This window comes from Canis lupus, chromosome 26, assembly GCF_003254725.2.
Source record: "Canis lupus dingo isolate Sandy chromosome 26, ASM325472v2, whole genome shotgun sequence".
Taxonomy (NCBI): Eukaryota; Metazoa; Chordata; class Mammalia; order Carnivora; family Canidae; genus Canis; species Canis lupus.
Window position 1 is genome coordinate 25,745,027 of NC_064268.1, and position 12,051 is coordinate 25,757,077.

General features: G+C 44.0%; 1 pseudogene and 1 gene segment (V, D, J or C); both read left to right on the forward strand.

The window, feature by feature from the left end:
* LOC112676301 (immunoglobulin lambda variable 1-40-like) overlaps window positions 1–12,051 on the forward strand; it is a 274,011-nt gene that overhangs the window by 237,930 nt on the left and 24,030 nt on the right.
* On the forward strand, window positions 7,777–8,295 carry LOC118352447 (probable non-functional immunoglobulin lambda variable 5-48; annotated as a pseudogene).

Below are 12,051 nucleotides of genomic sequence, written 5' to 3' on the forward strand. Positions count from 1 at the left end.
GTTTGCAGAGAACACTCCCCCATCTTGAGGATCCAGAGAGCACATGAAAAGGGTTGATAGGCTCAGGCCTGGATATAGGCTCAGGTTGCAGAGTCTGGGGTGTCTCCCCCATGGCCCGGGCTCCAGGACTACTCACACTTCTTACTCACTTCACAGGTAATTTCCAAAAACCACTAGGGGACAAAACAATACCACTGTGGATCCACTGTGTCAAATAACACTCTCCATTACAAGGCTGTTGCTCTAAGTCCTCCTTATGGCATTCACGGGATCGAAGACAATGAAGTAAACGGACAGATTTATGTCACCCACCAAGACCTGGACTTCTGAATGTTGCCAGATCCTCTCTCATATGAATCCTCACTGCCTAAACTAAATCCCCCTCCAGGAAATGATCTTTCAGACATGTGCCTTTCATTTCTAGAATCAGCTCCATTGAGAACCATCCATCAGAATGCATAAGATGGAGAGGGGCCAAATCGTCCTTTTGTCACACACACAGCTCTCTTCTCTATGTACAGTACCCTAAACTCTGAGGTTTCTGGATTTCTCTGTACTTCCAGAAATCAGAGTAAGCTTATGCTCACCCACCATCCTCAGGGTCATAATCTCTGGGAGGCAGAAACCCATCACCAGGAAACACCAGCAACGTGCAGTGTGACTAAGGTCTTTTCAGCAGGGCAGCCAGGACATGTAGTGAGCACATGCTCCCCTGGGATGTGTCTGAGGGTCAGGAATCCCAGGGAATTCTCTGCCTCTGTGGGTAGGTCACTCCCTGGTCATCCCCAGGCTTCAGTGTGAGCCTGAGGCTGGTGAGTATGATTCTGGGACCCCAGCCTCAACACTATTCTCATGGTTTTCAAGGCCCATGTGGACATGGAACACACCCTCCGTGTGTCCTCAGGGCTGGACTGCACTCCAATAGTCACCCCAATGATACCACCAAGGGGGCTGGACCTCTGTGGAGAAGGCTTCTTTCCCAATTCAGGACCACAGCGACTCAATTGTCTCCAAGTCTCCACCACTCATTTGTGGGACCTTTGACAGATACTTTGGGGTGCAGGTGGTCTTGGGTAATAGAATCTCCTTCTTTTAGTCATGAGTAGCTGAATGAGAAATAACTCTGTCCACAACATGCTGGACATAAGGCACAGGGACTATGCTGTGTCCACCCTAGAGACAAATCTGAAAACAGATTGCTCTGTCCTGGAAGCTCTGTGAGTGTTTGGGGATTCCATTACTGACATAGTTCTGAAGTTTGTTAGGCACAGGCTCTCCTTGAGTTTCACTGGGCATTACTTTGGATTCTCCTGCTTGTAGAAAAAAAAATCCACAATACAAAACCCATGACCAAAAAACAGAAAGATAATTTCAGAACAAACGTATAGACTCCTATCCAACCAAGAACAGAAGGCATTCCTTTTTAATTGTTGTTGCATCCAAGTTCTTAACCACAAATTCCATCCATATTCTTTCTGCACTAAGCACTGATCTAGGACAGGTGTATAGTGATTCCACCTGCAGCCCTACAATGATGTTATCACTGAGTTTAAATCATTCTCACTGAGAGGAATATTGTGTAAAAGAGCCCATATCAAAAAAAAAGAGCCCATATCCATTTTAAATGCACAGTTGACTAACTGGTGACTCATACATAAACTCTGTCACTTGGTCCTGTTCAGAGCATCTTTGACATGCACTCCTTCCTTTCTAGAACTTCCAACAGGTTTGCCGCTACTGCTCTAAGATCAGTGGTACAAATAACTTCGCATGGCAAGGCTCCTACTGACTTGTGTCCATGTGCTGGAAGGACAGATATGAGGAGGGAATCCCTGCCCACTGTGTGTGGGGAACTATTGTGACAACCAAATGTAAGTAGGGACAGGTGACAAAGATTCTCAGTGTATGATCTACTAGGAATGAGTGCAAAATGTTCTACCCACAACCTGGACATAATTGCTCCCTGTCTGCTCATTGATATAAAAACTTGAGAGAAAAGAACCCTCTAGAAATCAAGGATGGGGGCAGCCCTGGTGGCTCAGTGGTTTAGTGCCACCTTCGGCCCAGGGTGGGATCCTGAAGAACCAGGATCCAGTCCCACATCGAGCTCCCTGCATGGAGCCTGCTTCTCCCTCTGCCTGTGTCTCTGCCTCTCTATGTCTCTCATGAATAAATAAATAAAATATTTTTTAAAAAAGAAATCAAGGAGGAATCACATAACCTAAGAATATACAGCATCCTGCACAGACGGTTCCAAATGTCCATAGAGACCCATCACTGCTCTGAACTTGATCTTGATCCAAGAGGAGTTGGCATAGAGACACCACTTCAGTCCTGATTCAAGAACACCCAAGGGAGCTGTGAACACTGTCACCACTGAGGAGTCTGAGTAAAGCATAAAGTTTGTCGCAGGTTATGGGTGGTTACATAAGGGCCATCTGTCCTGGCCCTAATGCAGAAGAGAGTGGACAGAGCAGTGGGGAAGCAGGAGCTGTCCCTGATGGGCTCTGGTCACCATGTCACACAATAATGTGTCTGAGACTGGACACCGGGGGCACAGAGTGCCCATTTCTCAGGATTCAACAGTACTCAGCCCTGGTACCTGCCACCTGGCACTGCCTGGCTCTCTGTTCAGGACTCACAGTAGGGGCCTTCCTATCCCTCTGGCACCCACAGCCCCTACCTGCCCGCTGCTTGACATCCTCAGTTAGAGGGACCTTACCCATGACCAGGGAGGGGTCAGAGAGCTGGAGTCTCATTTGCATGGACGGCCCCTTCCTTTCTCAGAGGGTGAAGAGGGGAAGGGAGAGATGAGGGGAGGTATGTTCAGCTGGGAGACTGAAGAAGACAGGATCAGTGATGACCTCCACCATGGCTTGGTCCCCTCTCCTCCTCATCCTCCTCACTCACTGCACAGGTAACTGGATGTGGGGACAGAGGAAGAGGCCCTGGGAGGAGACATGTGACCCTTCTTCCTCCTCTTGTCTCCAGACCCCAGAATCACCTTCTCTGTGTCTCTCCCCCTTTGCAGGGTCCTGGGCCCAGTCTGTGCTGACTCAGCCAGCCTCAGTGTCTGGGTCCCTGGGCCAGAGGGTCACCATCTCCTGCACTGGAATCCCCAGCAACACAGATTTTGATGGAATAGAATTTGATACTTCTGTGAGCTGGTACCAACAGCTCCCAGAAAAGCCCCCTAAAACCATCATCTATGGTAGTACTCTTCCATCCTCGGGGGTCCCCGATCGATTCTCTGGCTCCAGGTCTGGCAGCACAGCCACCCTGACCATCTCTGGGATCCAGGCTGAGGACGAGGCTGATTATTACTGCTCATCCTGGGATGATAGTCTCAAATCATACACGATGCTCCAGGACTGTGGGGAAGTGAGACAAAAGCTACTTACTCATCTGCAAAGAGGGGGACACACCAGCAGTTCCTCCTCAGCATAGCCTGTGATTGTGCTTATTCTTTGGCTGATGCCTTGGGTTCAGGTCCATCCTCGGGCCCTGCCTGAGATGAGGCTCCTCCTGCCTCTTCTGTCCTCAGTGTCACTGAGAGCAGTGCATTCCTGGATGAAGAGTCTTCCTGTAAACAAACATGTCTTGTCTTTAGCTGTGAACTTCACCTCTAGCCTGCTGGATATTCCTTTTTACCTTCTGAGTTTAAAATAAATGAAACATTTTCTTTTGTCTCTGAATGTACCAAAGGACTCAACAATACCCATTTTGTACGTAAGTCATTCAGCCTATTTGCATCTTATATTTTTCACTATCTGGGTATAACTGGTGCTGCCTGCTTTGTCTTATTTTCTGATTTTTCATTAAATAGATTGAAACATAAAATTATTAAATTATAAAACTAAGTTAAAAAAAATTTGTTCTTGGAGAAAGCTAGACAAGGATATTTATAGTAACTTCATTCACAGCCTTTAAAAATTGAAAGCAAAGAGCTATCTGCCTATGGAACTTTTCTTTTTTTACATTTTATTTATTCATTCATGAGAGACACACAGAGAGAGGCAGAGACACAAGCAGAGGGAGAATCAGGATCCATGCAAGGAGCCTGATGAGGAACTCAATCCAGGATCCTGGGATCACACCCTGAGCCAGAGACAGACGCCCAAGGGCTAAGTCACCCAGGCGTCACTATTCCAGGTTTATATCTAATCACACTCGCACCTGGACATGAATAATATGTCACCCAATAGGTGGCACTTTTCTAAAACAGAATATGTTTCATAATCTTATGATCATTGTATTACACTTTTGAAGAGGCAAATGTCTTGAGAAAGGACAAATATCTGCGGTTTCATAGAGGATAAAGCAGAAAAAGTACAGTGAACCGAAAATGTTTTTGATTAATGCAATTATTCTATATGATATTGTAATGGTACTTACATGACACTATGGCATTGTCCAAATTCACTGAACTCTCTACAACCACAATATAGCACTAATGTGTGCATATAAAAGTCACTTAGCATATCTGGGGCCCATGATGGGATGCAGACTGTAGGTTTGTCCTACTGTCCAAACCCATGGACATGTAGGACAGACGTGTGATCCCACCTCAATGCAGGGCATAGGAGACTGCTCCACTGAGTGACTTTGAATGTGAGCAGAGTCTGTAAATGTAAAGTCATGAGATACTGAACGTGTGCTCTGTATCTAGTAGACAAGGGTGTGTCAGGGGGAACAGGTGGAGGTTTTTGATGGGCTGCACTGTGTCCTGGAATTGAACAATTGAGTAAAAGAATGAGTGCTGATGCAGCTCGATTCCTCACTTGAGGAATGGAAGTTAATGAAAGAATGAGGTCTGAGTGAAGCCTGTGGTCGTGGATTAGAGCTGGAGATGGAAGGCTGGAATCATGTGTAATTTGGTGGAGGCAGAGGCAGATAATTGCACATGGAAATGGTCATCACTATGTGCATGTTCCTGGATTAGTTACTCCCACGTAGAAATCCTTGGTCTGTCAGTGACACCCCATAGCCATGAGATGCATTTTCCCAGATATTGCTCTGTAATCCCATTCTCCCAGGAGGAGAGGCAGGCTTCTTGGGAGAAATGCTTGATCCCAAGGTCTGGGATTACACAGGATGAGCAGGGAGCAGCTTATAGTGTCAGAAAATGAAGTATCCTTCAAACAAACACAAGCACATCAGCGTAATCCCACCATGAATACACAGGTACACACACACACACACACACACACACACACACAATGACAGGGTGTGGCAGGAGGCTCATGAACCAACTTGAAGTGCTTTCTGAGTAAAACTGAAAGAATTGAGCAACAAATAAATGTAACAGTATTAGGTTATAACTCAAAGTCTAATAGCTGTCCATGCTCCGTATTGTTAACCTTTGAACAAATTAATAAAAGAGGGAGAAGAGACACTTCCCAGTACAGAGATTTCAAGTAAGAGGTGAAAGTATTTAGCCCTGAAGGATGTCAGGCAAAATCCACACTCAGAAAGTGTGGACAAAGTCACCAAACCAAGGAGAGCCTGAGAAAGTGTCACAGTGAGAGATGCTTCAGGAGACTTCAGAACTAAAAGCCGCAAAGATTCCAGAACTGGATCATAGAACAGCAAAGGGACATTAGGTAAAAACTAAGAAAATCAGAATAAACTGTGGATGTTAATTGTTATAAGTTGAACTGTTTATTGATCAATTCATGTGACAGAAGTTCTAAAAAATTGTATTTAAAGATGTGACCTTTTTTGGAAATGGGTTCGTTGCAGATGTAATCAGCTAGGGTGAGGCCAGTAAGGTTTAATCTAAAGTTTCATAATTTTTTCTCTGATTGGTTTTCCTATGACTCTTCCGTTGGAGTGATGCAGAGATGTATCTCAGTATTTTAGAGAATAGACCCTAAGAATTTAACCTTTATTGTCACAGAGAAACCTCATGTAATAGAAAAAGTTTTGAATATTCTTTTATTTCAATTCAATTTCATGTCAATCCATGAGACACTTACCAAATAAACAAATGGAGCCTAAATATGGGAAGACACCTTGGGTCCCCTGAGGTAGGAGTGGAGAGATTAATTCTGAGAAGAGGGAGTCCCCTGTATAATGTAAATGTTTATATCAATCCTAATAATGTGAATAGTTATAAAATTGGACAAATAAAAAGCACAATAAATCATGTTTATCAGAGAGACACAGGAAATAATGAATTTGGGAGCTGACTGTAAAGGGGAGAAAAACAGCTAGACTGGAATGCATGAACAGTGGACACTCTTTGTTAAAATTATTTGAGTTTAGTGTCAAATGCAGACATCACACGCCAGGGCCTGTGCACTGGGGGTAACTGGATATTACAGGAGGTGCTAATACAGTAAGGACATTAGTCCCACTGTATGGATGCGAGGTTTTATCAGGTGTGAACCAAGAGTGAACTCTGGGAAACATTGGGCCTTGAACTTGAAGGCAGCCAATGTCATTATTTAATTTATTTTTTGCCAATCATTACTAAAATGCAATCTCTATCAGTACTTACACTGAAATCTTTTGAAATGTTCTCTGAATTGTCCTCTTTGGAATATGCTACTCAGTGAGTGTATCCCTACAACATCTTCCTTTTATGCCATTCCCGGAAATAGTCCTTACAATTTCTTCAAAATAGGTCCACTGTCCCCTCCTCAGTGACAGCTGACCTGATGCTCACCTGGGACGTTCAGCTTTATCTAGAATGTCTTGTAATTTTTATGTACATATTAGCATTTTCCATGGACCACAGCACCTCCTGGAGTGAGACATTACAGTAAGCAGGCACCAGGATCAGAATCATAGTACAGGCGGCTCCACTTTTTGAAAGTTCTCTTAAGGCACTTAGCTTTTATAAGACATTTCCATTAGTACCTGTTTTTACCATTGAAAGAAATCTGAAGAGGATTTTTGGGTTCTCAAAAGAAGAAACGCCAAAACAGCATTCAGCATCTGTTTTTCAGGGACCTCTCTGGAGACAGCGTACAACTCCAGCAGCATGAGGGGCTCCATCCAGCTCTTTCTCTGAGAACTACCCACAGCATCTCAGCATCAGGCCATCAGGCTTGGAACTGTGTATATTATCATATATGCTTTAAATACAATTATTTTCTACACCTGATGGTAAAATGTGACCTTTGGTATTAGAGAAGATGAGATAGCTTACTTTTTGATATGGAATCATGCAAAAAATATTGTGCATATAAATTAATGTGAACTGCTTCTTTGCCTTATGCCATTGTGACTTACTATGGTTTCTTAGGGATGATGGGACTTTCAGATAGCAGGGGACACATATACTAAGAATTGGACAATGCATGTGTGTATAGACGGGTGTGGTGAGCTGAAGAAACTCTCTGGGCTCTCAGGGCTTTGGGACACATTTAGGACTATGCCTTGTGATCAACAGGGGGTGCTGTGGGATGGCCTGTGGTCCCTACACAGCTGCTTAGTGAGGATCATTTACCCAAGGGACTCTGGACCTGTGGGCAGGGATGTGTGAGCTCTAAGGGGACTCAGCAGCCGTGTCCCCTCTAGGCCGGGCAGAGTCCCTGAGCAGGGACTGGTCTCAGCAGGTGCTTCCTCCCAAGGCTCTCCCCAGGGTTGAAACCACCTCCACCCTCCCCAGTGTGGTGTGAGCTGAGCTCCAGCACCAGGACTCAGGGAGGGGCCAATCAGTCAATGGGTGGAGCGTATTTGCATGGACAGCCCCTCCTGTGGCAGAGGGTGGAGAAAAGGAGGCCTGGGGCAGCCCAGCCCACAGAGGGGACCAGGGACTGTGTCACCATGGCCTGGATTCCTGTCATCGTCATGTTCCTCTCGCATTTTACAGGTAGGAACAGAACACCTCAGGGAAACTGGACACCCCTCAAAGTCACTCTTCCTGAAGTCAGAATCTTGATAAATTAGTCCTTGTTTCTTTCCCATTAACCATACTGTCTGTGTCTGCAGGTTCCCTGTCCCAGCCTGTGCTGACCCAGCCACCCTCCCTCTCTGCATCCCTGGGATCAACAGCCAGACTCACCTGCACCCTGAGCAGTGGCTTCAGTGTTGGAAGCTACCATATACTCTGATTCCAGCAGAAGTCAGGGAGCCCTCCCCGGTATCTCCTGAGGTTCTACTCAGATTCTAATGAACACCAGGGCCCCGGGGTACCCAGCCGCTTCTTTGGCTCCAAGGACGCCTCAGCCTATGCAGGTCTCTTGCTCATCTCTGGGCTGCAGCCTGAGGATGAGGCTGACTACTACTGTGCTACAGACCATGGCAGTGGGAGAAGCTACACTTACCCACAGTGTGTCAGATAATGAGAAAGTGAGACAAAAACCCTTCTAGCAACAATCCTTGTCCCTGAGGCCTGTTTTACTGAGAAGCTTCTTTTTTTAAGAGTTTATTTATTAAAAAAAAAAGAGTTTATTTATTTATTCATGAGAGACACACAGAGAGAGGCAGAGACAAAGGCAGAAGGAGAAGCAGGTTCCCTGCATGGAGTCTGATGTGAGACTCAAATCAGGACCCCAGGATCACATCCCGAGCTGAAGGCAGACACCCAAATGCTGAGCCACCCAGAAGTCCTTATTGAGAAGCTATCTAAGGAATCTCTGGTAGGGACAAATCCTGTGTGGGGAGATCTGTCCTTGAGGAGGGAAGAGTGTCACACAGAATCTGCTGTTGCCTGAGACAGCAGGTGTCCCAGGAGCACACCTGAGGAAAGGATAGAGCCACCTGCTTACGCCCCAGGGTCTGGGATAAATATAAGAAAAAAAAAAGCAATGTTTTTCACTGTATGTAGGGGATGTGGCCACCACCAATATGATCAAATTGTCAACATTTCCATCACCTGCTGAGGAACCCTTGACATACCAGCAATCTGGCCAGCGTCCCCCCTGCACCCGGCCCTCTGTGGCCCCCAAATACCTCTTGTCTGTTGGAAGCTCCCTCCTGTGCACAGGTCACAGGTCCTGAACCACAGAACACGTGCCCTTGTCCGTGCTCCGTTCACTGGCAAGAGAGCATGGGCAACGCTGTGGGGACGTCAGCACTGCCATCTGTAAATAGGTAGAGCTCTTCATGTATATGCATGTCATCCTGGTGTGGAAGCCATGCTAATCTATCTGCAAGGTTCCAATTATAGTGCATAGGATGTTGAAATGAGCAAAATTTAAATGTTGCTATTGGCCTATAAATATTTAAGGATTTCAATTTTTTTAAATTTTTATTTTCCAATGTCTATTTTCCTCTTGTCATTTTTTTCTATAGATTTGTGTATGCTCCCTTTGTTCAATAATCCAACCAGTAGCTGTTTATTCTGTTATGAAAAATAATACTATGTGTTAATTAGAACATTTTTCAAGTATTTTGTCTCCTACACTTTGCTTTAACATTGGTGGAGGGTGGGCTGTATCTTCTTTCCATTTATCCTACTCCCCTTACCCTCTTTTCCCATCACTGAGGTGTTTCCAGGGCCCCCCTCCTGCCTCTCTCACCCCATCTTCCCACAGCACAGCCTCTGAGCCCTCCTGTCTCCTCCTTCCTACCCAGGATGCCTGTCCTGTGGTCAGGACTTAGCTCTCTCTTCACATCCTCTGAAGCTCATGACTTGTGGTGTGAGCATGGGAGTCAGGAACCCAGGATTAAGGCTAGTGTTTATTTATTTATTTATTTATTTATTTATTTATTTATTTATTTTCACTTCCAGGTGGTGTGAAGTCAATACATAATCTGTCTTATGTATTAATAGGTGAGAGTCTTGTGCAGTTTCCTGTGTTCTTAATTGTGCAGCTGTTCTTAAGAGACATAATGGATATTGCAATTTTCTTGGTTGGTATCACCTCAGCTACTCAGTACTTTCATGAATTAGTTGTTTAAATGTAAAATATAGAAAAAGGTAAAATATAAATAATAATAAAGGGAGACTACTTTTAAAATAGATCTTTATAAATTAATTATGATTTTTTAAATAAATTTATTTTTTATTGGTGTTCAATTTATCAACATACAGAATAACACCCAGTGTTCATCCCGTCAAGTGCCCCCCTCATGCCTGTCACCCATTCACCCACACCCCCCGCCCGCCTCCCCTTCCACCACCCCTAGTACATTTCCCAGAGTTAGGAGTCTTTATGTTCTGTCTCCCTTTCTGATATTTCCCACACATTTCTTTTCCCTTCCCTTATATTCCCTTTCACTATTATTTATATTCCCCAAATGAATGAGAACATATACTGTTTGTCCTTCTCCGATTGACTTACTTCACTCAGCATAATACTCTCCAGTTCCATCCACATTGAAGCAAATGGTGGGTATTTGTCGTTTCTAATGGCTGAGTAATATTCCATTGTATACATAACCACATCTTCTTTATCCATTCATCTTTCGATGGACACTGAGGCTCCTTCCACAGTTTGGCTATTGTGGACATTGCTGCTAGAAACATCGGGGTGCAGGTGTCCTGGCGTTTCATTGTTTTTGTTTTTATTTACTTATATCTAATATTGATATGAAGGGAAATATGGTTAAATAAAAGTAATTGTTGTGTAAAATATTTCTTAATATTTCTCTGTAATTTCTTATAAATCATTCAATAAATATGCCTAAAGCCACATGTCAAGTGTAGGATGAAGAAGTCAGGTCTTCTAGTTAAGGGATTAAATATAACACGTACAAGTGTCACAGAGCTACTCAGAGTTGTCTGCTTGATGAGGTATAGGGAGAGGCCACACCAGGTGCTGTCTGACAAAGGAGACATTATCTGCAGCAAATAAGGAGATCAGGGCAAGAATTTCCAAAGATGAGGCTCCCTGAGGGGGGTGAGTGGTTTCCTTTTACTCAGGATGAGGATGGATATTCAGGGAGGGGCATTTGTCAATCCAGGGCAGGGCACGTAGGGTTGTGCAGGGGTGAGGAGCACACAAGCTGTGTGTGTAGCTGTGGAGTGTGAATGAAGTGTGATCCTCGGAGGGCAGAGATGTGACATTGTGAGAACATAGAGGTCACCGGGAGATACTCCATGGTCCTTCTGCAGCAGATGGAGCTATTGGAGGAGCTCAGAGTGACCTTGGCTGCTGGCTCTTCCTGCTGCTTGCCTCTTAAATATATGCTTTACATTTCTGTGAGAAAGAAGGAGTGCCTCTGCATCTTGCTGGTGCTGAGGTTTAACCTCATTAACCCTGTGGGGCATGGTTTCAATGCAGCAAATTAACTCAAGGATGTGCATTAGCTCAGCTTTACTTTTGAATCAGTGCAGACAGTTCTCCTGGATCAGCAGAACTGTCTCCTCCTTTTCACTTTTTCTCTGTTTTATTTCTTTTTGGACTGAGGACACATAACTTTCTCTCCTTATGGAAGGCTCAAGTTATTTAGTCCAAAAATATCCCAATGATAAGAAAATTCAGTGTGGTATATAACAATTTTTTAAAATAGTTTCAATACTATTTTATTTTATTTTATTTATTTTATATTTTATTTTATTTTATTTATTTTATTTTATTTTATTTATCTTTTCATTCTATGAGGCCAGCATCATCTTAATTCCAAAACCAGACAAAGACCCCACCAAAAAGGAGAATTATAGACCAATATCCCTGATGAACATGGATACAAAAACTCTCAACAAGATACTAGTCAATAGGATACAACAATACATTAAGAAGATTATTCACCATGACCAAGAGGGATTTATCCCTGGGATGAAAGGCTGGTTCGGCACTCGTAAAACAATCAATGTGATTGATCATCTCAGCTAGAGAGAAAACAAGAACTGTACAATCCTCTCAATAGAATCAGAGGAAGCATTGACAAAATACAGCATCCATTCCTGATCAAAACTATTCAGAGTGTAGCGATAGGGGAAACATTCCTCAACATCCTAAAAGCCATCTATGAAAAGCCCACAGTAAATATCATTCTCAATGGGGAAGTACTGGGAGCCTTTCCCCTAAGATTAGGAACAAGACAGGGATGTCCACTCTCACCACTGCTATGGAACTGGAGGGTATAAGGACAAACATTATATGTTCTCATTCATTTGGGGAATATAAATAATAGTGAAAGGGAATATAAGGG